We start from the raw sequence: 27,139 nt of genomic DNA on the forward strand, positions 1-27,139 counted from the left end.
CGACACTTCACGGCGCTTCTGCTACGGGTGGTCCTAACTGTGTACAATGAGAGCCCCTATATTGGGTGGGATACATTTTTTGGTTTTTCTCATTGAGAGGCATATTTATCATCACTTAATTTCTACAAAAGCAGGTGAAATTTAAAATTTACACCTGCAATTGTAGAAACAAAGTTATCGGGCCATTCAGCAAGAAGGTAAAGCAGGAGATCACAGATATCTCCTAATTACCTTTCTCTCCCGGAATGATCCGCTGTCCCCATACACTAGTATCACAGATATCGCCTACTTACCTTTCTCTCCCGGAATGACCCGCTGTCCCCATACACTAGTATCACAGATATCTCCTACTTACCTTTCTCTCCCGGAATGGCCCGCTGTCCCCATACACTAGTATCACAGATATCGCCTACTTACCTTTCTCTCCCGGAATGGTCCGCTGTCCCCATAGACTAGTATCACAGATATCTCCTACTTACCTTCATCTCCCGGAATGGCCCGCTGTCCCCATACACTAGTATCACAGATATCTCCTACTTACCTTCATCTCCCGGAATGGCCCGCTGTCCCCATACACTAGTATCACAGATATCTCCTACTTACCTTTCTCTCCCGGAATGGTCCGCTGTCCCCATACACTAGTATCACAGATATCTCCTACTTACCTTTCTCTCCCGGAATGGCCCGCTGTCCCCAAACACTAGTATCACAGATATCTCCTACTTACTTTCCTCTGGCGGAATGGCCCGCTGTCCCCATACACTAGTATCACATATCTCCTGCTTACCTTCCTCTTGCAGAATGACCCACTGTCCCCATACACTAGTATCACATATATTACCTACTTACCTTCCTCTCCCGGAATGGCCCACTGTCCCCATACACTAGTATCACAGATATCTGGTACCTTCCTCTTGCGGAATGGCCCACTGTCCCCATACACTGGTATCACAGATATCTCCTGCTTACCTTCCTCTTGTGGAATGGCCCACTGTCCCCATACACTAGTATCACAGATATCTGGTACTTACCTTCCTCTTGCGGAATGGCCTGCTGTCCCCATACACTAGTATCACAGATATCTCCTACTTACCTTCCTCTTGCGGAATGGCCCGCTGTCCCCATACACTAGTATCACACAGATCTCTTACTTACATTTATCTCCCGGAATGGCCCGCTGTCCCCATACACTAGTATCACAGATATCTGGTACCTTCCTCTTGCGGAATGGCCTGCTGTCCCCATACACTAGTATCACAGATATCTCCTGCTTACCTTCCTTATGTGGAATGGCCCACTGTCCTCATACACTAGTATCACAGATATCTGGTACTTACCTTCCTCTTGCGGAATGGCCCGCTGTCCCCATACACTAGTATCACAGATATCTCCTGGTTACCTTCCTCTTGCGGAATGGCTGCTGTCCCCATACACTAGTATCACAGATATCTCCTACTTACCTTCCTCTTGCCGAATGGCTGCTGTCCCCATACACTAGTATCACACATATCTCTTACTTACCTTTATCTCCCGGAATGGCCCGCTGTCCCCATACACTAGTATCACAGATATCTCCTGGTTACCTTCCTCTTGCGGAATGGCTGCTGTCCCCATACACTAGTATCACAGATATCTCCTACTTACCTTCCTCTTGCCGAATGCTTGCTGTCCCCATACACTAGTATCACAGATATCTGGTACCTTCCTCTTGCGGAATGCCCGCTGTCCCCATACACTAGTATCACAGATATCTCTTACTTACCTTCCTCTTGCGGAATGGCCCGCTGTCCCATACACTAGTATCACAGATATCTGGTACTTACCTTCCTCTTGCGGAAAGGCCCACTGTCCCCATACACTAGTATCACAGATATCTCCTGCTTATCTTCCTTGTGTGGAATGGCCTGCTGTCCCCATACACTAGTATCACAGATATCTCCTGCTTACCTTCCTCTCCCGGAATGGCTGCTGTCCCCATACACTAGTATCACAGATATCTCCTACTTACCTTCCTCTTGCCGAATGGCCCGCTGTCCCCATACACTAGTATCACAGATATCTCCTACTTACCTTCCTCTTGCGGAATGGCCCGCTGTCCCCATACACTAGTATCACAGATATCTCCTACTCACCTTCTTCTCCTGGAATGGCCCGCTGTCCCCATACACTAGTATCACAGATATCTCCTGCTCACCTTCTTCTCCTAGAATGGCCCGCTGTCCCCATACACTAATATCACAGATATCTCCTGCCTACCTTCCTCTCCCGGAATGGCCCGCTGACCCCATACACTAGTTTCACAGATATCTCCTACTTACCTTCCTCTTGCGGAATGGCCCGCTGTCCCCATACACTAGTATCACAGATATCTCCTACTTACCTTCCTCTCCCGGAATGGCTGCTGTCCCCATACACCAGTATCACAGATATCTCCTGCTTATCGTCCTCTTGCCGAATGGCCCGCTGTCCCCATACACTAGACCCCTCTCTGCCCCCAATCAGTGCACAGCTCCACCGCCCCTTCTCTGCAAGTGCCCAATACCTCCTAGAGTGAGCAGGGTCTCTTCTTTCTTGATGAAGCTAAAGCTGCTGCTGAAGTAGATGCCGCCTGGTCCAATGCTGGGCGGTGCGCTGGGCGACTAATATGGAGGCAGTCTCTGCTCGGCAAAGCCGCAACGACCCATGGGAGGAGTGGCCGCAGCTGGGCATGCGCAGCATTTCCTCCCACGGCCATCTCGTCTACTCCTGTAGCGTAGCCAGAATGAGCTTCTGTGCAGAAGTTCATTCTGACCAGACACACGTGACACGGTCACAGTCACCTTACCGCAGCACGATCAGCACTGATTTCCGATCGCGGCAACAGTGGGGGAGGGGCAGCGACAGGCACGCGGGGAGGGCAGTGTCAGAGCCCTGGAATGCCCCTAGGCATTTGCTTATAATGCCTATGCCCGGCTCTGCCCCCTTCTTAATTTTGCTGATACACAATTTTTTTAGGACAAATGGCATAGTTTTTTTGGGAAGATTTCTCACAAAATACTGTGAATACATAGGCCCCAAAGACTTGTACGTTTAAGATATTTGCTGTATCTTTATTTCACGTATTATAGACATTTGTCTTATTTTAAGTAAGGCTGACGAATCTATCACAAGTTACTGGATTGACATTTTATTTGAACATCACATAGGAGCCTTTTTCACTACACATGTACAAGGGAAACGGTCTTCTACTGTGGCACTGTTTGCCCAGGGGAAAGATATTAAAATAGACTGACATATCGCAGTACTCTCCTGGGTAGGTTTCTCATAGGTCGCAACTATCCAGCTTTGGCAACGCCAGGGGAGACTGATACGCGGGCAGTGCAGTGTGTAGCTGTACCCGAGCTAGGGGCATACCAGAGGACACACTTGTTTATTGCGCATTGATGGTGCACAAGCCGCTATGCAATATACAGACAGAAGGGTAAGGTGACACCGGCACATGTCACATGGAAGCACATACAGGGACGCCATCAGAAATTGTGGGGCCCAGTACAAACGAAACAAGCAGAGCTCCCCACCTACTCAACACACCCAGCCCCCCTACTCCACTTGCCCAATGGATGCAGAGGTGCAGCATAGAGCCCTACATATATAAACACACACACCTATGTAAAATAGGAAATAAATAGAAAAAATACATTAAAAAAAATATTTTTTTAGGAGGCAGTGGCAGCTCCAGAGGTGGGGCTGCAGCACAGTCAAAAATTCAAATAGAGGAGCCACACCAACTGCCAGAGAGTCCCAGCCAGTGATGTTTGGCAGCGTTTTGGGTGGCAGTTGGTGTGGCTCCCCTATTTGAAATTTGGACTGCGCTGCAGCCCAATCTCTGGAGCCGTCACTGTTTAAAGTCATAGAATGAATATATATATATATATATATATAAATATATATATATAGTTTTGTTTTTTAAAACGCATTTTTTTATAAAAGGATTTTAGGTATAGCAGTGATAAAAGAACTGCCACGACAGTTGTCATATAGGCTTCCCCACGCATAAGTAGTCTTATCATTGATAACCCTTTAAATTGACAAACAACCCTAGTGATTTTTTAAAGGAAAGTTGCATTTGCCTGCCATCCTTGCAGACAGGGGCGTAACTAGACCTAAGGGGGGCCTCATAGCAAAATGTCCACAGGCCCCCCTCAGTCCCCGCCCGCACCCCGGGCTGGGCTCCCCGCTCCGCACCCTCCCCACTTACCTGCTCTGTGGTCGCGCTGCGAAGGGCCTCTCCCGGTCGGCTCCATCTCTCCTCACTGACACATGCTGGGATGAGGCGGCCAGGAGGGTGCGGGGGAAAGTGCAGGGAGGGGGCCCGCGGACCGAGGTCTGGCACCGTAGGTACAGGGGGAGGGCCGGGCCCCATTGCAGCTGCACCCTCTGCACCTACGGTAGTTACGCCACTGCTTGCAGAGGTGGATTTACGCTAAATTTAACTACATTCCCGAAAGGTGCGGGCAGTGCCAGATTAATGTCCACATGGGCCTGGAGCTGAAGTATATGAAGGGCCTTATTGTGTGCCATTGCAGGGGGGGTGTGATTAGTGATGTGGGGGCGTGACCAGAATGGTGTGGGTGTGGTCTATGTAGGGGGTGTGTCCTGTGCCACAGACATGTCTATCTCCATGGAGGACATAGCTAGCGCCTTCCTTCAACCCCTTTATAGTGGAGCTATGGGTGTCATTCAGAGTTGTAAGCAATGCCAATTTTTTGCCATTTGAGACTGTCGGTAAACCGTGTATGCATCTAAGTCACATCATGGTACATTACCGTAGTGGCTTGCAGTGACTTTTTACTCACATTGTGGAGTGTTTGGGGGAAGTGACGGAGCGGAGGCAAATAACACAGGAGTGCCGCAGCCATTTTGTGGGTGTGTCATGTCCTGCACTTGTGATCCCATACACAAGAAAACTGGCTCTTGCTTATAATTTCCCGCATCCATTCTCCAGCACATGTATTATATGCAATTCTAATACTTGTCACAGCATTTAGTGGTGCAAGTAAGGTGGTACGGCGCACAATTAAGAAAAAAGCAGCCGGTACGTGGTACCCCTTACCACCTTACTGCCTGCGCTATTAGCTGCGCTGCTGAGTGAGTCACAGCACTCTGCGGGGAGGCAGACCCCAGGCAATCAGTGACAAGGAGCAGCCCACCAGCTGCCGGAGTGTTGGTCATGCCCCCAGAGTGACGGGTAAAAGGGGCATATTGAGCAGACTCCGTTTTGAGTGACTACACCACTCATGATGTGTGGCCTAGTCTATCTATCCATCCGTCTAAATATTGTTTATCCTATCTACAGTGTTTATCTTTCCAAAAGTTCTGCACTCCCATCTCAGTTCTGGGACAAACGCTGGGGCTACCTCCAAGGTGTATTCAAAGATAACCCATACATGTAGTAATAGTTCCAAAATGAGGATGGAAAGCCCTAACCAGACCTGAAATAAATCAGTATATCAGCATTTATTAGACCCAATCCATACCATCTCTGGTCGTTGACGTTTCTGGTCCTCAAGAACCTTTGTCAAGACTCTGTAGGTGCAGTATGACCACAAATACACAGCATATCAGGCAGAGATTACCTCACTATCTCCCCGTGTCCCATATTCATATACCCATGAAGATGCACTCAAAAATAGAACCAAACTGATTGCGTTCTATCGTGAAACACATACCAGAAGTGACATCACAAGCTTTGTTTTATTCGTATCAAGTCTGCAAATAAGCTATCAAATATGGCAGTGTGTTAACATACGAATGTATGCATAACACCATTAGATACTACAGATGTGCGCATGCCCGTTGTGCATTTCACTGAGAGAGCAAGCCCAGCCTTGTATTACAAGATGGAACGCAAGGGCCTGTGCAGGTGCAGCCATTTGTGTCAGTTTTGTCTATTGTGGCTTGTTGTTTGATCTATAGTGACCTTTAGTAACTAATGGTATTATGCATACATTGACATGTTAGCATGCTGCTATGTTTGATAGCTTATTTGCAGACTTTATACTAAAAAAACGGAGGAATAAAACCTTACTTCTGCTATGCATTCTATGCTGGAACGAAACTTTGGTGCTCTATTTTTTAATACTTTCTTTTAAATATTTTTTTTACTACTTCTTCATAGGTATAAATATGGTGCCATGGGATATAGGGGGTCATTCAGACCCACTTGTGAGCGACAGTACGCTCGCAAGTGGGTCGATGGTCCCCACTGCGCATGCACACGATACCCCCAACCCACATCACCCCTCCCATATAATATAAATATACACACCCCATATATATTACTATACCCTCAACCCACATCACCCCTCCCATATAATATACACACCCCATATATATTACTATACCACCCAACCCATATCACCCCTCCCATATAATATAAATATACACACCCTATATATATTACTATACCCCCAACCCACATCACCCCTCCCATATAATATACACACCCCATATATATTACTATACATCCAAACCCACATCACCCCCCAGATAACATAAATATACAGTCCCAGAAACATTTATATGCTCTACCTCCAACCCACCTCGCACCCTCAGGTAATATAAGTATACACCCTTAGATACATTATTATACACCCCCATCCCACCTCACCCCCCCCAGATAATATAAGTATACACCCCAACCCACTTGACCCCACACATAATATAAGTATACACCCCCAGAAACATTACTATACCTCCACCCACCCCAACCCATCAGGTAATATAAGTATACACCCCTAGATATATTACTATACCCCCAACCCACATCACCCCCCAGATAATACAAGTATACACCCCTAGGTAACATAAATATACAGTCCCAGAAACATTTATATGCCCTTAGGTACATTACTATACACCCCCAGCCCACCTCACCCCCCAGATAATATAAGTATACACCCCCAGAAAAATTACTATACCAACTCCCCCCCCCCAACCCACCTCACCCCCTCAGGTAATATAAGTGTACTATACCCCCAAGAAACATTACTATACCCCCCCAACCCACCTCACGCCCTTAGGTAATATACATGTACTGTACATGCCCCACCCAGAAACATTACTATACCCCACAACTCACCCCCTCAGGTAATATCAGTGTGCACTCCCCAAAAAAACATTACTATACCACTACCTCACCCCCACAAGTAATACTATTATACACCCCCCCTGAAACATTGCTCTACATGAATAGGTACAGAGCACCCCACAGGTACCTACCTCTGTCGGCAGCATTTACTGTGTGTGGACCCACGACAGGCCGGGCAAAGCAGGAGGAGGCGGGGACTCGGGTAAGGGGCGGGGACTCTGGAAGGGGCAGGGAGATGGGATCCCACACTCCACCAACTGGGCAGGATAGGCAGAGCAGGTGAGAGGGAGGGGGCGGGACTCAGGAAGAGGGCGGGGAGAGGGGACTTCTCACACATCGCCTGTATGTCAGAATATGGGGGACACAGGCACAGAGTGTAAGTGGGGCGGTGCGGCACCTGGCCAATGAATGCAGGGGGGAAGGAAAGAGGGCGGGAGATCGAGATCTGGGGGAGGGATGGTGGGCAGAACACATGTGGGGGTGCAGAAGAAACAAATGGAAGTAGAACTACTGAGTAGGAGAAGGCCTTAATTAACCTACTAGTCTGTTTTTTTATAAGTGAAACCGAAAGATTGCATAAGAAAAGAGGTGTGTTAAACCTCTAGGATGGGGGCCGGCATGTATGCAAATTACTGTTTAGAGTTAGCCTATCGTTAGCAGGGGCGGGTTTTCAATAGAGACATTATATAAGGGGCTAGAAGTGAGGGCCAAAGCCTCTTTGTTCCAGATTGCTCCAGGACAGGGAAGTGCATTTTGTCAGTTGTCATTTTCCTTAATAAAACTCTCTTAGTGCTTCTCCTTCTTCTCTTCTTCTCTCCTCCTTTTCCTTATTGTATTTAGTCTCTTTTTCATTTACTTCATATCATTGCTTTTACTTTTCCTTTCTGTCCTCAATCAGTGTCTTTTCTGATTTCTTGTTCTGCTGGGGGGTGGGTGTAGCTATGTCCTGCCTAGTAATGAGCCTCCCCAGACCCTGGTCCCTGGCTCCACAGTGTCCCCATGTTATTAGGAGCTGCAGGTGTGGTTCCCCTATTGATAGTTCTATCCCCCCTCAGGCTGCAGCAGCTTTGTGGAAGGTGTGCCAGTGTGGGGGAGGGGTGCTTCCCTTCAGTCCTTAATGCCCCATGTCAATATTATCTTTGTGGCTGCAATGGCCAGCACCATAGGCAAATGCAGGAGGGGTTTATGAGTGCCTTGCCTGAACCCCCCCTCAGCCCACACCATGATGACTACAATAGAAATAGCATATAATACTAAAGTTGCATGTTTTTTAGGATCCCCTCAGTGTCACAAATGAAATAACTAGCACTACAGTCCCTGTTGATCTTTTAAATGTGTCAGCCAGTAGAAAAAGTTAAAAAGCCAGTAATGAATATTGTTGTGCACCAACTAGATCTGGAAAACATGCACTGTACGGGGTGCACTGATATGGATCACCTATTGGATCAATTATTAATACTGGATAATACACCATCCAGTACATGGGGGGACCAATCTGTGCATCTGTTTCCAGGACAGTGCATGGTTTCTTTTTCTGCCCTCTCCCAGATTCCCCAACTTGCTCATATGATCTGTAAAGGAGCCGGCACATGAAATAAAAAGATTCAGCTCAGACAGGATGGCTCTACTTCTACATATAATTACTTACTGTGTTTGCTGGTCCTGTATATGCCAGAATTATATCATTCAGTACATTCGTATGATGTATTTTATAGATGGTCTAAGTGCTGATTATGCCCTCTTAATGGTAGAAAACAGTTGCAGCAAACAGTGTCAGTATTATGCTGGGCATTGAGGTATCATTGGGGGAATAGAATGCTTTAGTGATGCGTTATATGACAGTAAGGGGTAATGGCTTTGACACTGCTTTATTTATCTATAGCACCTAAGATCTAGCTTTTATCTCCTTTGAATCATTATTATCAGCCAATAGAGGAGATTGTATTATATACTGTATTCTGAGCATTTAACTTACAAAATAGACAGAATACATGTGCTACAGTGAATTTCTACAGGGTGCACAGCTTATTATTGCAATCACTGCCCCAAGCAGCTATCACCGGGAAGCTCCATTCTCAGCTATGCTCCTACTTCGACAAATATACATTGCTGGAGGTCACGCAGCCTTCGCGTCCTGCCTATGAGGGGTACAACGCGTGCAAAGCAGCTAGTTCAGTTCGTCAGGGCTAACAGCAGGCGTCTGGGGAAAATGCTTCGCCTTTAATAATTCCACATTAAAATGTCGTTTTCGTCACCTCTGCTTGCGATGTGGTGGCAATCACCCAGTTGCCAAGTGTTTCAAGGGGGGTGCCCAGCAGCAGCCTGCACAGCCAGCAAAAGGCACAAGTGCTAAGTAAAGTTCCATCCCCTGTCCGTGTCACAGCGATAGCAAAATGGTTGAGTTGGTACCCGGTTCTGCAGGACGCAGAATTTTCGTTAAAAGGCTTCAGTTTTGGTTTTCGTTTACCTATTTGCAGGGATGTCGACACATATTCGCCTAGAAATTTGAAGTCTGCCTTTGAATTGCCTCACATTCTTAGGGAAAAAGTGGCTGGCGAGGTTAGCGCAGGCGCATTGCTGGGCCTTTTGCAGAACCCCTATTAGGGATCTTGTGAATTCCCCGGTGGGAGTGGTTCCCAAGAAAATTCCAGGAAAATAAGGGCTCATGCAACATCTGTCTTATCCGCCAGGCTCGTCAGTAAATTATGCCATACCAGTTGAGGTTCCCTCGGTGGTGTACCAGTCTTTTGACGATGCTTTGGACGTCATTAGGTGTTATGGTCCGGGCGTACTGATGGCTAAGATAGATGTTGAGTCAGCTTTTCGTCTACTTCCTTTGCACCCAGAGTCATTCCAGTTTATGGGTTTTTAGCTTGGACAACGGATATTGCATAGACAAATGCTTGCCTATGGGGTGTTCTGTGTCCTGTGCGTTTTTCGAGCATTTTAGCACCTTCCTACACTGGTGCGCGGAATTTATTTATTTAATTTTTGCGGTAGTCATGGAATAGCCCACTATCTCGATGACTTTCTGTGTGTCGGCCCTTCCGGTTCAGGCAGATGCAGTTATCTTTTGTTTTCTTTACGAGCGCTGTTTTTTCATTTGGAGTTCCCGTTGCTGTGGACAAAACGGAGGGCCCTTCCCCTTGTCATTCCTGGGTATCGAGATCTGTACCTCGGTGGGTTCTTGTCGCATTCCTCTCGATAAGCCTGTCAAGTAATGCCATAGCGGAATGCACGGCTTCCAGTAGAATTACCCTGCGGCAGGCGCAATCCCTCCTGGGCCTGTAAAGTAATTCCAATGGGCAGAGCTTTTTCACGTAAATTGGAAAGGGCCACGGCTGGTGTCACTAACCGAGACATTTGCTACGTTTATCCTCAGAGATTAAGCAGGACCTCTCTGTCTGGGTCTCGTTTCTTCGGGATTTTAATGGCGTTCGGTTGTGGATGTCTCCAGCCGCTGACAATTTTCAGCTGCAGCTGTTCACCGACGCAGCAGGCACCACAGGGTTCGGATGTTACCTTGATGGCTCCTGGTGCGTTGGCCGTTGGCTGGAAGAATGGGTGGGAAAGGGTTTGACTAAGGACTTACTCCTTCTCAAACTCTTTCCCATAATGGTTTCCTTGGAAATCTGGGGGGAATGGTTACGCAATCGCAGCATCATTATCAGGTGGGACAACCTGGGCATGGTCCATGCGATACAATCAGCAACATGCGGCTTCCCTGCTGGTTTTGCGCTTGCTAGCGCAGCTGTGCTCACATGTTTGCGCTGTAACATCATGTTTAAGGCAAGACACGTTCCTGGGGTGGAGAATGAGATAGACGATGCGTTATCACGTTTCCAGTGGGCTAGGTCCCGATCTGTGGCCCTGGTGCTGACGTTGTGCTTTGCCCCTCTTATGTTTGGCAGGTGATCGAGCCGGCATGGAGGGCTAAGCAGAACAGTCTTTAGCCCCCTCCACGTTGCGAGCATATCGGCAGGCATGGAATGAATGGGAAGATTATTCCCGTAGCAGCAAACAGGCAGGTAAGAGTCAGCATCGTTCGATGCTTTCTTTTATTTGGAGTCTCCGTTTGGCTGGCAGATCCAGGGCTTCTGTTGCGCGCTCTTTAGTGAAGGCTTTAAAGGGTTGGGCACGGGTCTCCCGGCCAGTAGCTGACCGTAGGAGACCTGTGGACGCTCATCTGCTTCCGGCAGTATTAGGGGCGGTTCTCGGAGTGGCTCTTACTGCGTATGAGGCGGTCCTGATTCAAGTGGTGTTTTCGGAGGCTTTTCACGGCACCTTGAGGGTATCGGAGCTGGTGGCATCATCCAAATGGGTTGATGCCGCCATGCTCCTCTCGGATATCCTGGTCAGTGAGAGGTCTGTTCTCTGTAGGATTCAGCAGTCGAAGACCGACCAGACTGGTAGGGGTAGGTGGATCTCGTTGGGTCCATCTAGGGACGAACAGATCTGCCCCGTGGCACTAGCTATGCGGTATGAGTTATTGCGGCCGGATGTTCCTGGTTCATGACTCATGCATATGGACAGGACTCCGCTTACCAAATACCAGTTTGGTTGGTTTTTGAAGAGGTGTGTATCAGTTTTAGGCCTCCCGCCTCAAGATTTTGGTACACACTCGTTTCTGATCGGAGCCGCAACTTCGGCGGCAGCTGCGGGTTTCTCGGCATCAGAAATTAAGGCCCTAGGACATTGGAAATCGGATAGTTATAAAGGTTACATTCGACCTAGGCATGAAGGCCCTTTGTTTAAAGTCATTTCACAGTCTGTTCCGGTTACGTTTATATTTTATGCTTGCCTGGTTTTTGTCTTGTCTCATGTACTGTCCTGTCTTGTCTGTTACCCCTGTCCGTCCTACTCGGGATTAGCTACTCGCCATTGCTGGCAATGGGAGTCTTGAGGGATTTTACAATTTTTACCTGAACTGACGGATTCAATTCGGCTATTCTCAATCATTTAATTAGGCCATAGTCCATCCCTCAGCAGGTTTTTATTTTACCTCTTGCCGAGTTCACCTGTTTTTTCCCAATTCCCCCCCACCCATTCTTCCCCTTTGTGTCTTCTGTTTGTCTCAGCCACTTCAAATAGTAAAGTCGGCGACCAATAGAAAATTTTTCTTTTTGGCAGATACTCACTTATGTTCTATCAGATCCCACTAATACACCATAAAATTTTATTGTTTTATGACAATTACTAATTTTTTTTATTTACTGCTTTCCTCCACCTTTAGGATTGCTCTTTGACACGCAGGACATTTGGGTTATAGGCCACTCATATATTTTCTGGGCTGCTAGGTTTGAGTTCAGATCAAGCTCCAATTTTTGAATATTCAGCTAGGGTCCGTTGGATAGGTTCCAGAGGTATGAGATGGCATTCCTTTTGTCCTAAACTGTTAGAGTATGCAAGGCTTTTTGGTAGGCCACGTATTTTGGTGGCTTATTTAGGAGGCAACGACTTAGGGCAGAGGTCCACTGTAGAATTACGAGTTGATATTGTCAACGATTTGGCGAGGGTGCTATCGGCCTGGCCCTTGTGTAAATTAATTTGGTCTTGCATTGTACCTCGACAGGTCTGGCGTGGGGTTAGGAGTTTTCCTGCTAATGACGAAGCTAGGAAGAAACTTAATTTCGCAGTTGCCAAATTTGTGATGGCCAATTATGGCCGTTTCATTTACCATAATAACATTCAATTTCGATTTAGTTATATGTATAGACCTGATGGAGTTCATTTAACAGAGGAGGGTGTGTCATTGTTTATTGGGGATCTTTTTGAGGAGTTGGCGTTATTGGGGTAGTACTTGGTATGGTGGCGGTGCGGCGGTTCTATAAGCTGAACCTTGCTGTGGCGGGAAAGAACGGCAGTTCACCAGTCCAGGTGCAATTATGATTTAAGGGCGCTCCCTTCGTTGACTGGTAGTTGGCTGTACCAACCTAACGGGGGGCAGTATCATCACCTAAACGGGTGGGTAGTCAAGTTAGAGGGTGAGCGTTACCTTTTGTGTTTGACATGGTTTACATGGTTATGTGTATGCACTCTGGGCGATCTACGCCTGCTATGTCTTTTGTTGTTTGTGTGTGGGCATAGCAGATCTGGCTGATTTCTGGCCGTCCTTTCTTTGCCACCATACATCCTTAATTAATTTAAGAATTAATAAATAATATTAAGTTCTCCAATAAATCGCCATCAAGTTATCTGCCAAATCCACGTCTCAGTGTCTTTATTTTATGTTAGTATGATAAGTGGTTTGCACACATGACAACACCTCATCCGATAGAAGGTTTAGTGAAACCGAAAGATTGCATAAGAAAAGAGGTGTGTTAAACCTCTAGGATGGGGGCCGGCATGTATGCAAATTACTGTTTAGAGTTAGCCTATCGTTAGCAGGGGCGGGTTTTCAATAGAGACATTATATAAGGGGCTAGAAGTGAGGGCCAAAGCCTCTTGGTTCCAGATTGCCCACCCTCCCTTCCCTTTGCAATTATTGCCAGGTTGTTGTAGTTAATTATGTAGTGGCGGGAAAGAACGGCAGTTCACCAGTCCAGGTGCAATTATGATTTAAGGGCGCTCCCTTCGTTGACTGGTAGTTGGCTGTACCAACCTAACGGGGGGCAGTATCATCACCTAAACGGGTGGGTAGTCAAGTTAGAGGGTGAGCGTTACCTTTTGTGTTTGACATGGTTTACATGGTTATGTGTATGCACTCTGGGCGATCTACGTCTGCTATGTCTTTTGTTGTTTGTGTGTGGGCATAGCAGATCTGGCTGATTTCTGGCCGTCCTTTCTTTGCCACCATACATCCTTAATTAATTTAAGAATTAATAAATAATATTAATTTCTCCAATAAATCGCCATCAAGTTATCTGCCAAATCCACGTCTCAGTGTCTTTATTTTATGTTAGTATGATAAGTGGTTTGCACACATGACAACACCTCATCCGATAGAAGGTTTAGTGAGGGAGGAAACATGCAAACACTGGGAGAACATACAAACTCCACATAGATGATGTCCTGGGGGTATATTTATGAAGCAATTCTGCACTTATAATATGCGGAATATCTCCTGCTTTCCATCTGCCAGACGTCCCCATAGCGCGGGCTAATGCCATCTTCGCATGCACAATAGCTGCAAGTGGGTCTATAAATTGAAGTAAAGTGATTATCGGAGTCTACGCCCCAGTGATTTATATATATATAATTTAAGTGAATAAAGAATCCTTATTACCATAATATGCGGCGATAAGAATTGTGTGGGCTCAATCCCATTATACCCACGATTTACTTGCGGGTGCGAGTAAGTGGGGCAATATGCTGCATGTACCATACTGCCGGATGTGGATCCTTGTTCGCAGCCCCGTACAAAAAGCCACAAATCTTGGGCGAGATAGGGCAAAGGCAACTACCCCCCTTTGTGTACGGGAGCAAGTTAATTGGATCGAGCCCTTAATATTTGGGGGTTCACCGCTATTTATAATAAATATGCCCCTTGGTCAGGAACTGAACTAATAACCCCAAGGCTGCATACTTTCCCGGCCTTCCACCTAGGATGGCCCATCCCTCGTATGCCGCCAACTTCCCGAAGTGGCGGCCCTGGGGTCAGAAGATTTGCATTAAATTGCGTAGTCTTAGCCACGTCCCTGCTGTGAAACGGATCGGGTAGGGGATGCGCCGGTCAATCGGTCAGGATGCCGGCAATCAGAATACCAACAGAGGCATCCCGACACTTAGAATCTTGACACCTGAAGGTAAGTAGCCTAACCCTAACCCACCTTTCCCACAGCCTAAACCTAACCCCGCAGCCTAACCCTACCCCCTCCCGCCGCCTAACCCTGCCCCCCCTGCAGCCTAACCCTGCCCCCCCTGCAGCCTAACCCTACAGCCCCCACCCTCCCCACTCCGCAGCCTAATCCTACCTCACAGCCTAACCATAAATCTCCCCCTATTTCCTAACCCTATCTCCTAAATGTAATTCTCCCCCTATCCCTAATATTAACCGTTGAGATTCTTGATTCTGGAACCGGGATTCCGACTGCTGTCAGGATTCCGGCTGCGGTGTTCTAAGCGCCGCCATCCCAACCCACCGGGATGGTGACTACATCCCCTGTGAAATGCAGCGAATCGTGGCCTTGTACAGTGGGGATACAGAGAGGCGTCGCTGCCACTCCGAAAACGTTGGCAAGTATGCATGGCTCTAAAGGCAGTAATGCTTACCACTACGCCAACTTTGCTATATTCAAGTTCTGCGGGTGCACGGCTTTGTACGGATGCTTACATTTTCTTTCACTGTACAGCACTTCATAATATTAAGTATAATATTTTTTTCTGCAAACATAGCTATTCTGAGTAGGAAAATGGTCGTCGATGAGCTGTACCGAATGTATTAAAAGCAAATTCTAGCTTTTATTCCTTTATGGAAATATTTGCAAAGCATCTTCCCAGTACAGAGATATATCTCGAAATGAAAGGAAATATTTGAAGAAGGTCTGAATGACAGCTTGTGCCCAGATCCTCACAGAAAGGGTTAATCAGAAGGCCGCACTTGGGAGGATGAATAATTTTTTTTTTTTCACTAGGCTCTGAAAAAGAACTTTTGTGAGAGGACAAAACCCCATAAGGAAGGGCTGGAAGATACTGTGAAAAGTAAATAAAATAAATGTAAAGACTACCTAATAACAGGGTCATCGCAGTGGAGTTTCGCTGAATAGACAAATTGAGAAGATAAATGGTACTAATCTGACAGTCACAATCTGTATAGAGATGCAGGTGTCTAAACAAAGCCGTACGAGTGGCACTGAAGCATTAATAATAAGATTATTCTGCATGCAATAAGCAGAGGCCTGTATACAAATGTAACATGAGGTAAAATGTCCCGCCAGGTTTTAAGGATAACCATGCTTGGGCACAGTTGACTTAATTAGTACCTCAGTCTTTTGATTTAACCATCTGTGCTCAATCATTAATATCCTTAAACCTTTACCGTTAGGGTGCCTTGAAAACCAAGTTTGGGAACCTCTGATATAGTGTATACCCCTAAGTCCACCCAATTTATCGCTTGAACAAGTGGTTGGTCACATCTTCCTATCGGATGTACTTGCGAACATTCCCCTAAATCAGATAGAAAGATGACAGCTATAGACCTGTTTGTGTCTGGTCATGTTCTGAGCCTATTAGGGTCCCAAACTTGCCTACCCTCCCGATTCGGCCGGGAGCCACCTGAAAATCGGGTGCCACTCCCGGGCCCCAGAAAGTCAGGTGAGCTTCCTGACGGCCGTTGATCCCTCCAGCCCCCCCCCCCCCCCACAGTTATAAGAGAATCCCCTGCGGCGGGGAGGGGGGGAGTTGGCGGTGACACAATTCACGCCGAATCGCATCATTTTGGCCCTGCCCCCTACTTCACAATGCCGGTAATCACTGCATTGTGTGATGGAGGTGGGGCCAAAATGATGCGATTGTGTGGTCACTCCCCCGCTCTGCCCCAATGTCGGCCACGCCCTCTTGATTTGTCCACAAAGTTGGCAACCCTGACCAAGGCCTCAAACCTTGTCCAGTTAGGTCACTCAAAGGTGGTCTTGGTACAATGGTGGTCTTGTCGCTCTTGGCTCGAGCTGCAGGAATAGCCCTTGTGTGGCCACTCTCCACTTTGATCATAATGCATGGAATTTAGCCAGAACTTGGGTCTCAGGGCCTGATTCATTATCTATCGCAACTGCGATTACGCACGCAATTGGCCGATTGTTTTGTTCAAAGCATTCGTACGCATCACAGTGTGCGAAATGGCCACTGCGATCGCAGGACCCATTGCAGAGCGATTGACAGGAAGTGCCGTTTGTGGGAGCCTGAGCACTCATAACGTGCGATTAAGTTAGAAATTTCTGAGTAAAGTCAGAGCTTGTGCAAGTGCGCGTGAGGCTGCGATGGTACTCGATTGTACCAATGGTTTAGCTGAAGATTATGGATGTGTGTAAGGTAGAGTGGGCGTCCTTATGTTATGCTGCGAAGCCATAGCGATCGCAATTGATTAGGATACTATCACAGTGAGACTGCGTGCTTAATCGCAATCGGTAGTGAATCAGGTACATAATTAGGTTGTGGAACTTCCTGAGGTAAAAGTTATTTAGAGTTTCGATGACTACTGACTTAAGACTGATAGAAACCACCAACGCCTCGTGTATTTTCGTCCAGCCTACACTGCGCCAGTTATTTTCCGAAAAAACCCACTGCAGCAGAATAGTTAATATCTCAGCCGACTCCTTAATGCAGTCCCATTTGTTACTCATCTTTCAAAGCGAAAGAGAAGAATTACGTACAATACCTAAAGAAACGACGTTCTGACTGGCCGGTTCTTTGGAAAGTAAATGGATTTTCTGTGTCTCTGGGTCCCCTGACACCGAATCCATTAGCTCTTTTGTGACAGAAAGTAACATCGCTCACCAGGGCTAGGGATCTGGAGACACGTCAGACCACGGCTCTGTGCATTTTCCCAGTCATACAAAACTTCCGGTCTTATCATTCTGGAGGGAATATAGGACGTAGGACTCAGCAGCCACATAAGGCATTTGTTCAAAGGGAAAAAAAAGGCTTGCACCAATAAAATCACATAATAAACACAAATACAGAAAGAGTACAAAACACAAGTTAGGTGACAGCTGCACACTGTTAGACTGTGGCTTTAGGCTGCTTTTTTTACATCTAAAATAACATTAACTGTGTAAACTTCCAGGGGCATATCTACCCCTTGGCCAGGATGGCACTTGCCAGAAGAGCCAGCGGAGGAGGGGTGCCGCCCGGCGGTGACACCCACTGGCAGGGGGTAGAATCACACTGTGTGGCGTGACGTGAATAATGGACACTACAATGCGGTGTAATGTGAGGAATGGCCAGGGGCACAGAGAGGGGGGGAGCGGGTACAGATTACCCGGGCCCGGGCTTCCTGAGGGGCCCGGCGGGGGCCCGGGTCCGACGCCGCCCCTCCCTCCCAGCAGCCCAGCACACAGCGTGTGCTGAGCGGCAGTTGGAGACTACTCGTGGCTGCTGAGCAGCAGCCACAGCAGTCTCCTATGCCTGTGCTGGGGAGCGATCACACTGATCGCGCCCCCCCCTGGCTTTGCGCCGGGCTGAGGGGGCTCAGAGCGCCACCCTCCCCGGCGCGCTTTGCGGCGCTGCAAATCTTTTTTTTTTTCGACAAGGGGGCGTGGCCACACCTACCGAGATTAGGCCACGCCCCCTATTACCGGGGCCCGCCTTGGCTCTTGGCAGCCCTGGGAATGGCCACTACTGTATAGCTTAATTTGAATTGGGGGTACTATTGTGTGGCCAGAATCGGCATGATAAGCCGGCGGCTGGATTGCCGCCTGCTGAAATCCCGACAGTGGAAGCCCGGCTGGTTCAGAATTCCGGCAGCGGTAAGTAAGTACGCTAACCGCCCCCTAACCCTCCCTTGGTGGTGCCTAACCCTAACCTCCCCAGGGGGTACCTAACCCTAACCTCCCCCCCTAGTGGTGCCTAAACCTACCCCCCCCTCCCTGCACCCTAAACCTAACCCTCCCATGGGTGCCCTAACCTCCCCCCAGTGGCGCCTAACCCCCCCTTCCCCTAGCCTAACCCTCCCGGGGGGTGCCTAACCTCCCCCCCCCCAGTGGTGCCTAAACCTAACCCCCTTCCCCGGGGACTTTGCCATTACTTACCCATCTGGACGATCGGTATTGTGGAGCCTCGAGATGCCGGCGTCGGTATCCTGTTCACCGTCGGGATATTGTCGCCGGCATTTTGCCGGAAGGCAGGATTTGGGCGGCGGGATATCGACGCCCAGTATTACGTCCGTTGGCAATGTGACTGCATACCTGTGTAGCCATGGCCCTTCCCCACAAGACTACATCCCTTTTTCGCCAAGCGTGCCTTTCCTATTTCAAATATGGGGGGCCAGTCCCTTACTTTGCCTTGGGTGCTCAGAACCCTAAATACGGTATGCAGTCGGGAAGCTGGAGGACCTAATCCCGACAGCCGGCTTCCCGACTGTCATATCCCGGCAAAGGTCTAAAGACAGGCGTCGATATGCCGACGCCTGTCATTAGACATACGCCGGGAGCCCGATGCCTGGCATCCCAATCGAAGGGATGCCGAGCCCGGATAGCCGCGGGGGGGGAGGGTTAGGTTTAGGGTTCTCGGGGGGTACTTATGGTTAAGCACCCCCCCGGGAGGTTAGGTTTAGGCTAGGGGAATGGGGGGTTAGCGTTAGGCACCCCCAGGGGGAGGTTAGGGTTAGGCACCCCCCGAGGGACTTAGGTTTAGGCGGCGGGGACGAGGGGATGTTAGGGTTAGGCACTTAGAGGGGGGATTAGGGTTAGGCACTGGGGGGGAAGGTTAGGGTTAGGCACCCCTAAGGGAGGGTTAGGGCAGGGGCGTTTCTAGAGAGGAGGGGGCCTGTGTGCAGTCTCCGACACGGGCCCCCTCCTCTCTGCCTGGCAGCCGACAGTGCACTGAGCTGTGCACGGCCAGCGCCGGAGTTACAGACTCTGGGCACTAGAGTGCTCCCAGAGCCTATAGACTATGCGCAGGTCACCGTGAAAATGGCCGCAGCGGCCATTTTCCCTGTACTGCACATTTGCAAACGGCGGGAAAATGGCCGCACCGGCCATTTTCCAGTCGATTATTCAGTGCCGGACCCCCGCGCTGACGTGGGACTCCGGAGAGCTAAGTAACCATATGGGTGCAGGGTGTGCGGTGCGGGGCCCCCCTACCTTGCACCCATTATAGATACACCTCTGGGTTAGGGGGTAGAAATAGGTTAGTTAGTTAGTACTTACCTTAGGGATGATCGGGATTTCCTCCTCTACCGGGATATCGCTGTCAGGATTCCAAACGCTGGGCATGGGTCCGGTGCTAAATGATACCGATTCCCTAAATACACCCCTGTAAACTTCTATAGTCAATTTTCCTTGCAGTTAAACTTTACCTGTCTCTTAAATATTGTGGAAGCAGCCATTTTGAACTAGTGAAATCACGAGGCACAAAGTATCTCATGCTTCAGTAATGTCACTAAATCATAGTGAATAGACAGGGTGCGCTCTCTGTCAACTCGCGGGAGGTCCAACCAGTCTTGCAAGGGGTTTACCTGAAAAATCGTGAGTCTCCCGCACATTCCAGGAGAGCAGGTAAGTATGCAGTAACGCTGACCACTTTGCCAATCGTGCTGCCTCAAGTTTCAGGCAACAAAATAAAAAGTAAATGACTGTCTTCATTTGTGACGGGTAATCTTGTTACAATTACATCATAAACATAAAATAACACGCGACAGCATATACATATGTATGTTTGTTGTGTGTTTGAAACAACAGCAGTGAAGGGGTTAACCAATCTCCTCCCAATCCCCCCCTTGTAATAACAGTTTCTTTGAAACCTATGAAAGAGGGCCTCTGTTTTCTTGTCTAAGCCCAAAAAAATAAAGCAACCAATTTCTAAAGCCACTAATTGGTGCCAATCTGTTTAATTAAGAAAACCCAGGATTGTTAGGAAGATGCCAAATGTTGTGTTATCTGTATGTTGCAGCCCCTCTGCTACAAGCAGATTGGGGTCCTTTAGGTACAATCACATCCAGGCAGGGAATTATTAACCCCTCCTCTGTTTCACACTCCACCTGCTATTCTAGCACGAATGTCTATAGGGTCTCCCGCACTGACAACAGAAATATATCCTTTTATGTTTTACATTGTCTCTGTATGCACAATCATCAACACTTTCATTCTCAATATGTCTTCCATTTGGAGCGTGAGTTCTGTGGATCAGGGATTCCCTTGACTATGACCAGGGGTGATTTTTTTTTGAGGGTCCATTCAAATTTTATGAACCCAGCAGCAATTGCCGTAAATACCCGAAACAGTAATCATTAAATTATTAACATTCATTTTCTCCACTTGATTCTTTGTTCTTACATCAATTAAAACAATTAGGAAGATAGAAGTATGTATTATGTGCGTCACGTCTTTTTTTCAAGAAATACATTTATATGTTAATGCAAAATCCTGTTGATACGACTTCCGGTCTTCCAGATAAATTTGGGATCCCTGGGCATCGCCATGATGAAGTCTCACTGATTTATCCATCCAACTGAGGTTGGTAATTAAATGTTATCGATTTATCAAAACCTTCTATAGCAGGGGTTCCCAACCACGGTCCTCAAGGCACACATTTTAGGGATAGCCATACTTGAGCACAAGTAATTTAATTAGTGCCTCAGTTATTTTGATTTAACCATCTGTGCACAATCATGGATATCACTAAAACCAGGACTGTTATACCCCTTTTACACCGGAGCTAAAACCCGGGTTATTGCAGGGATAACCCGGGCAGCTCCTTGGTGTAAAAGGGGTGAGGGTTGGATCGCTGGGTCGTGTGACCCGGCAATCCAACCCAGGTAAATTGCAGGGTTTAACACGGGCGTAGCCCGCATAACCCTGCTGTGTGTACGGCGCACTCAAGGTCTTGATGACCTGCAGTGCGCCGCAAGCCGGCCGATTGGTCCGGCTTCAGTGGCGCTTGGAGATGACGTCATCTCCAAGTGTCCACTTTCACGCCGGAAAAGCCGGGTCTATGCAGACCCGACTGCGGTGTGAGCGGCGCCGACTCAGGAATATCCCGAGTCGGTGCCAGCTAAATTCCGGGTCTGATCCGGATAGGAACTCTGGGCCTCATTCAGAGGCGGTCGGAGGATGCAAGCGGTCGCTCAGAAACTGGGCGGCCGCTTGCATCCTGACCGGCCGCCTCTGTTTTGGTCGTTAGGCTGTGGGTTTACACCCACAGCTCTAACGACCGCTAGGGTGATGGTCACGATGGTCATAGACCATCGCGACCATCGGGGCTTACGACGAGACCCTAGGGTAGGGTCTCACTTGTCGTAAGCCCCGGAGAGCTTCTGGCTCTGTCAGAGCCGGAAGCTCTCCACTGACATCACTGACATCACTAGCATGCGCACTGGAAAAACATCGAGGCGGCCGCCTCTGAATGAAGCCCTAAGTACCCAGGTCTCTAAGGGCCTGGGCTTTGCCGGTTATGCATAGCCCCCAATGTGTTGTATCCACGCCCTCACCCCAGAGCGCTGCTAGTGGCACCCTTCCAATGGCACCCGGTGAATGTGGCCATGCCCCCAGCTTTCGGCAGCACTGGTAGTGAGGAATAGTTCAGTGTGTACAAAGGAGATAAATGTGCTGCGATAGGCTGGATGTGGCGTTAATGTGCAACTCTGGGTCCATGTCACAGGGAAGCTTAAGGCCCTCATACATCAGCAATCGTGCAATTTACAATCGATTGTGTATAAAAATCTTTCCCTTTTTCAATCGATTGTGGCAATTCTGCAATCGATTGAAAAAGGGAAAGATTTATACACAATCGATTGCAAATTGCACGATTGCTGCAATCAATTGCTGATGTATGGGGGCCTTAACTTACATGATGTTCCTAAGTACTCGAGAATAAACGTGATAGCTGGTCATCAATCAATGTTGATTTATTATATTAAGCCAGATATTTGACTACACTACTCCCAAAATTGTTCCTAGGACTTAAATAGAAATTTCGGCTTTAAAAATACGGGAGAGAATCGCAGAAGTTCCCGCAGCGTCACCAGACCGCACCCTAAGTCACATACAGTAGAGTGTCCCCCCTCCTCCCTCTAATACCGCTTTTATAACGAAATTCCAGGTCTGACCCAGAGGTTGGAACGGGTTCCAATCCGAGTCAGACCTGGAATTTCCCCGGTGCTGACCCAGGATATTACCGAGTCGGTGCCGTTCACACCGGAGCAGGATCTGCAGAGACCCGGCGTTGAAGTGGACACTTGGAGATGACATAATGGAGTATGGGGGGGCCTTGATGATACAAGTCACATCATCATGCTGCGGTGGGCGAAGAGTAATGACAACAAGTGCTTCACCCACCAAAGCGCGATGGCGCAATTGCGGTAATCACACAGGATTCCGCCCGCCACTTCCCTCTCAGCGAGATTTGCTCTTTCCGGAGTCCGGGAGGCCTGACTATTCTAGGTATCTCTCAGACATTTCAGGAGGGTCGGCAAGTATAAGGTCATTTTATGTTCTTTGCTTCTCGTGGGGGGATAAGTACTTAAATGACTTGTATCTCTTATTTTCTGCAGGATTGCCGGTCTGTAGTATTCCAGGCTTCCATAATAAATACATCTAATGAAGTCATTATCTGTATACACGGCAGAAAGTAATTGCGGTATCCATAGAGCGCGGTATGTTGTCGTGTAGTGTCATTAACGCTCTGTGGCCGCAGAGACGTGCAGTCTCTCCATCTGCACTCGGTGCCTTGCCCTGCTAGCTCGCGATGGGTTAACTGGACTGCAGCGGATATAATAACAGGGAACAGCTAATGAAGAAGACTTTGAGATTGACCATTTCACTTTACAAGCTCATTACAGCGGCAGCGATTACTCAGGGTACATTAGGTAGAACGCATGCCAGCCCAGGCAGAAAAAAATACATATATATTCACAGGGGATATTTTTTATGCATACACTTAATGGACTAATTAAAAGAACTTTGGCCAGACCAGCATCTGAAAGCAAAGCTGTATGAGCCAATTAGTCATATTGTGTCTGGAAAAATGACTCCCACTCCGAAGGCTGGCCTGAGAAGAGGGTTTCTTGTTTAGACTCAGTCTGGAACAGCTCAGAAGATCCGGACTCGGTGCATGAAGCCAGCTTCACTAATAGCTGGAAGTACAAAAAAAGCGTTCCTCAAATAGGACTAATTGTCAGCGGTCTGCCATGTGTTCAATATGGCAACAACTGCGTCAACACACGCAGACGCCACAAAACCTATGGACAATCCACCGGTCTATTGCAGGGATGACGTAGATGCGTGGTCTTTTAACACTCACAGGGACCTATTCATCAAATGATAAATGACCCGGTAACCATGCGGAAACGCTAACACCCCCTTTTGTATTCAGCAAACTCTTAAAGCAGAAAGTTTTTGGAGTTTGCTTCCGAGAAAAAGCACCATCTTCAGACGACGCTTGTTCTTGCCCGCTCCTTCCTATGGAAAGGAGTTCCGGGGATGCGAAGAGGGATCCCTCCGCCGCCTGCTCACCAACTCCCCGGCAGCTTTGCACATGCGTGACTTGAGGTCAGGCATGCGTAGCCAGGACGACGGGCAGCAGGTAAGTAACGCAGCTACAGAAGTAGCTGCGATACTAACCACGTGGACAACTGCTTTTCTGAGCAGCTGTCCCCTCACCTGAGCAATGATGAATTGCTCCAGTGTCACTTTTTCCCCGCTGCGAGTTGGATACTTAAGAATCCCTCGCAGCGAGTTCAAAACTTCATCATCGGAGGCCATACGGCCTTTGATGATGAATAGGCCCCACAGTCAGACGTATATCCAGGCGCGCTCTTGTGCAATGTAATCAGAAACGCCATCAAACGTGACGTACTTAACAAAGAAAACGGTGATGTCCCTTTAATCTTATCGATTTAACAAATGAGTAGGGTTTTAAGGAAAAAAACTGAAACACATTTTTTTCTGTAGACAGGGAATGGGATGGGGGGGAAGTGGTGCAAAAGTGGTGACTATTGGACTTCATTGTGACCTCTCGGGCCCAGTGTCCTCCTTCCGTCCCACTACACAGCTACAAGTACTTCTGGGTTTCCAAACAGCGATGTGTACCACAAACTCAAGGAGGTTTGTGGTGTGACTCCAGCATGCTTTGTACATACCTCTCAACTTTGTGGGGTAAGCTGTTCGAGGCAATGGGCGTGGCCATATTAAGGAGGGGGCTTGTCTAATGTGTATCTGGTGCTGAAAAGCGCTAATCTGCCACTTATCCCTCTCTAGTCACCGTTCTATGGTCCTACCACCCTTTCTATTCTGCGCAATCCAGTGGCAGGAGCCAGAGGCAGGGTGTGCAGGGAACACGGGCCCCTGGGTCCAGGGGGGCCCCGCACCACACTCCCTGCACCCATAATAATACGTACCTCTCCAGAGTCCCATGTCGGCGCGGGCGTCCGGCGATGTAAAACGACTGGAAAATGGCCACAGCGGCCATTTTCCCGTCGTTTGCGCATGCGCAGTACAGGTTAATGGTCGCCGTGGCCATTTTAACGGTGACCTGTGCATACACTATAGACTCTGGGCACACTCTAGTGCCCAGAGTCTATAACTCCGGCGCTGGCCGCGCACAGCTCAGTGCGCTGCCAGCCGCCGGGCGGAGAGGAGGGGGCCCGTGTCGGGGACTGCACACGGGCCACCTCCTCTCTAGAAACGCCCCTGGCAGGAGCGTATGGCACCCGTTTGCTGTTGCTATCCTGAGCAGCCTGAATGGTTCATACTTACCAACTCTCAAGCAGTTTTGGACAATGCTTTGCCAAGCGTTATAGCGGATCAGAGCCCTCCAAGTAAGACTAGGCATTGGCAAGTAAGATGTTGGAGGCGTGTCTGGTGCTTCTGAGCCCACAGATCTAGCTATACACACCCATTTTTATGGTTGGGTGTTGTAGAACATTGAGTGGGCGTGCACCTTCAGATTCAGTGAAAAGTCCTTTTTGTATGGTTCGTAAATGTGCCATAGTGAGGAGAACGTTTCGAGCCGTTCAGGTGGACACAGGGTTGGACTGGCCCACAGGGATACAGGGGAAATCCCCGGTGGGCCCCACTGCCTAAGGGCCCACCCCCTCTTCAAGGTGTCAGGTTCCAGACCATAAATTATACATTGTTACTCTATTAGATGGTCAGTTATCTGGTGGAGCAGTACCACTGATCAATATGGGTGCTTGGTTCCCTTCTATAGAATCTACACCTATTGATTAGCCATACATTTTGGGTGACTGGCCACACCCCCTCTGATGTATAACCACACCCCTTAAGCATGGGCCCCTACCACTGCATTCCCCGGTGGGCCCTTCATGCCCCAGTCCGACACTGGGTGGACAGTTGGACAATGTTTAAAGTTAGAAATGACCATTTTATGTGCTTGTTGTGGTACAAGAGAAAACAAAGAATGTATGTTCCCCCATAATGCGACTCATTCACTAATAATGCAGATTGGTGTCAAATAAACAGTGATCTTCTGCAACCAATCAGCCATTAGCTTTAATCGGTCTTGTGCGAGTAACACAATGAAAGCAAGTGTCTGGTTGCAGGGTTAGTAAATGAGCCCTAATACCTAGGGCAACATCAGTTATGCCCTAACCCCTGTAGTGAGAGTAAATGAGCAACGTCGTCATCTCTGTAGAACGGTCCTTTGCTGGAACGCAACCCCTTATTCTCAGTAACAGATCATGAGATACAGGGCCTGATTGACAGGTGGACGCTGCTGCATCCTCTCTTGAGTCTGTTCCCGGAGTCTCGGGAGCGATATTATGCAAATTCTACTATAAAACCAAAAAACACAACCAAACAAAAAAAAAAAACACTTTTTTTTAAATAAAAAAAATAAATATAGAAACATAAAAATAACAAAGCATTTTTTTTTCGTGTGGGCACCCCATGTTAACAATGGTATTTTTACTACAGCTCTCCATAATAAATAGACCTTCCCATGTTTTACATAAGGAAGTATTAAATAAACCATTTTATGGGTTGGGTATGATCAGCCGCCGGTTCAAATCCCAACGCCGGAAGCCCAATCAGTGAAGCTCCCGAGGTGGTGCCTAACCTCCCCCTGGTGGTGCCTAACCCTAACCGCTCCTTCCCGCACCCTAAACCTAATTCTCACAGGGGGTGGTGCCTAACCCTAACACCCCCTCCACGTAGCCTAACCCTCCCAGGGAGGTGCCTAACCCTAATCTCAACCCGGGGTTCCTAAACCTAACCCCCACATCCCTGGGGGATCTCAAATACTTACCCGGGTCCTAACGTTTGAGATTCCGGCGTTCGGGGTGCCGACATGGCATCCTGATTTCCTTCGGGATAGCGGCGTCAGCATTTTGCCAGGCGGCGGGAACCCGGCGGCAGTTTATCAGCGGCCGGCAACCTGTCCGCCGGTATATTAACTACA

The sequence above is a fragment of the Taudactylus pleione genome, unplaced genomic scaffold, assembly GCF_031769625.1.
Source record: "Taudactylus pleione unplaced genomic scaffold, aTauple2 ptg000013l, whole genome shotgun sequence".
Taxonomy (NCBI): Eukaryota; Metazoa; Chordata; class Amphibia; order Anura; family Myobatrachidae; genus Taudactylus; species Taudactylus pleione.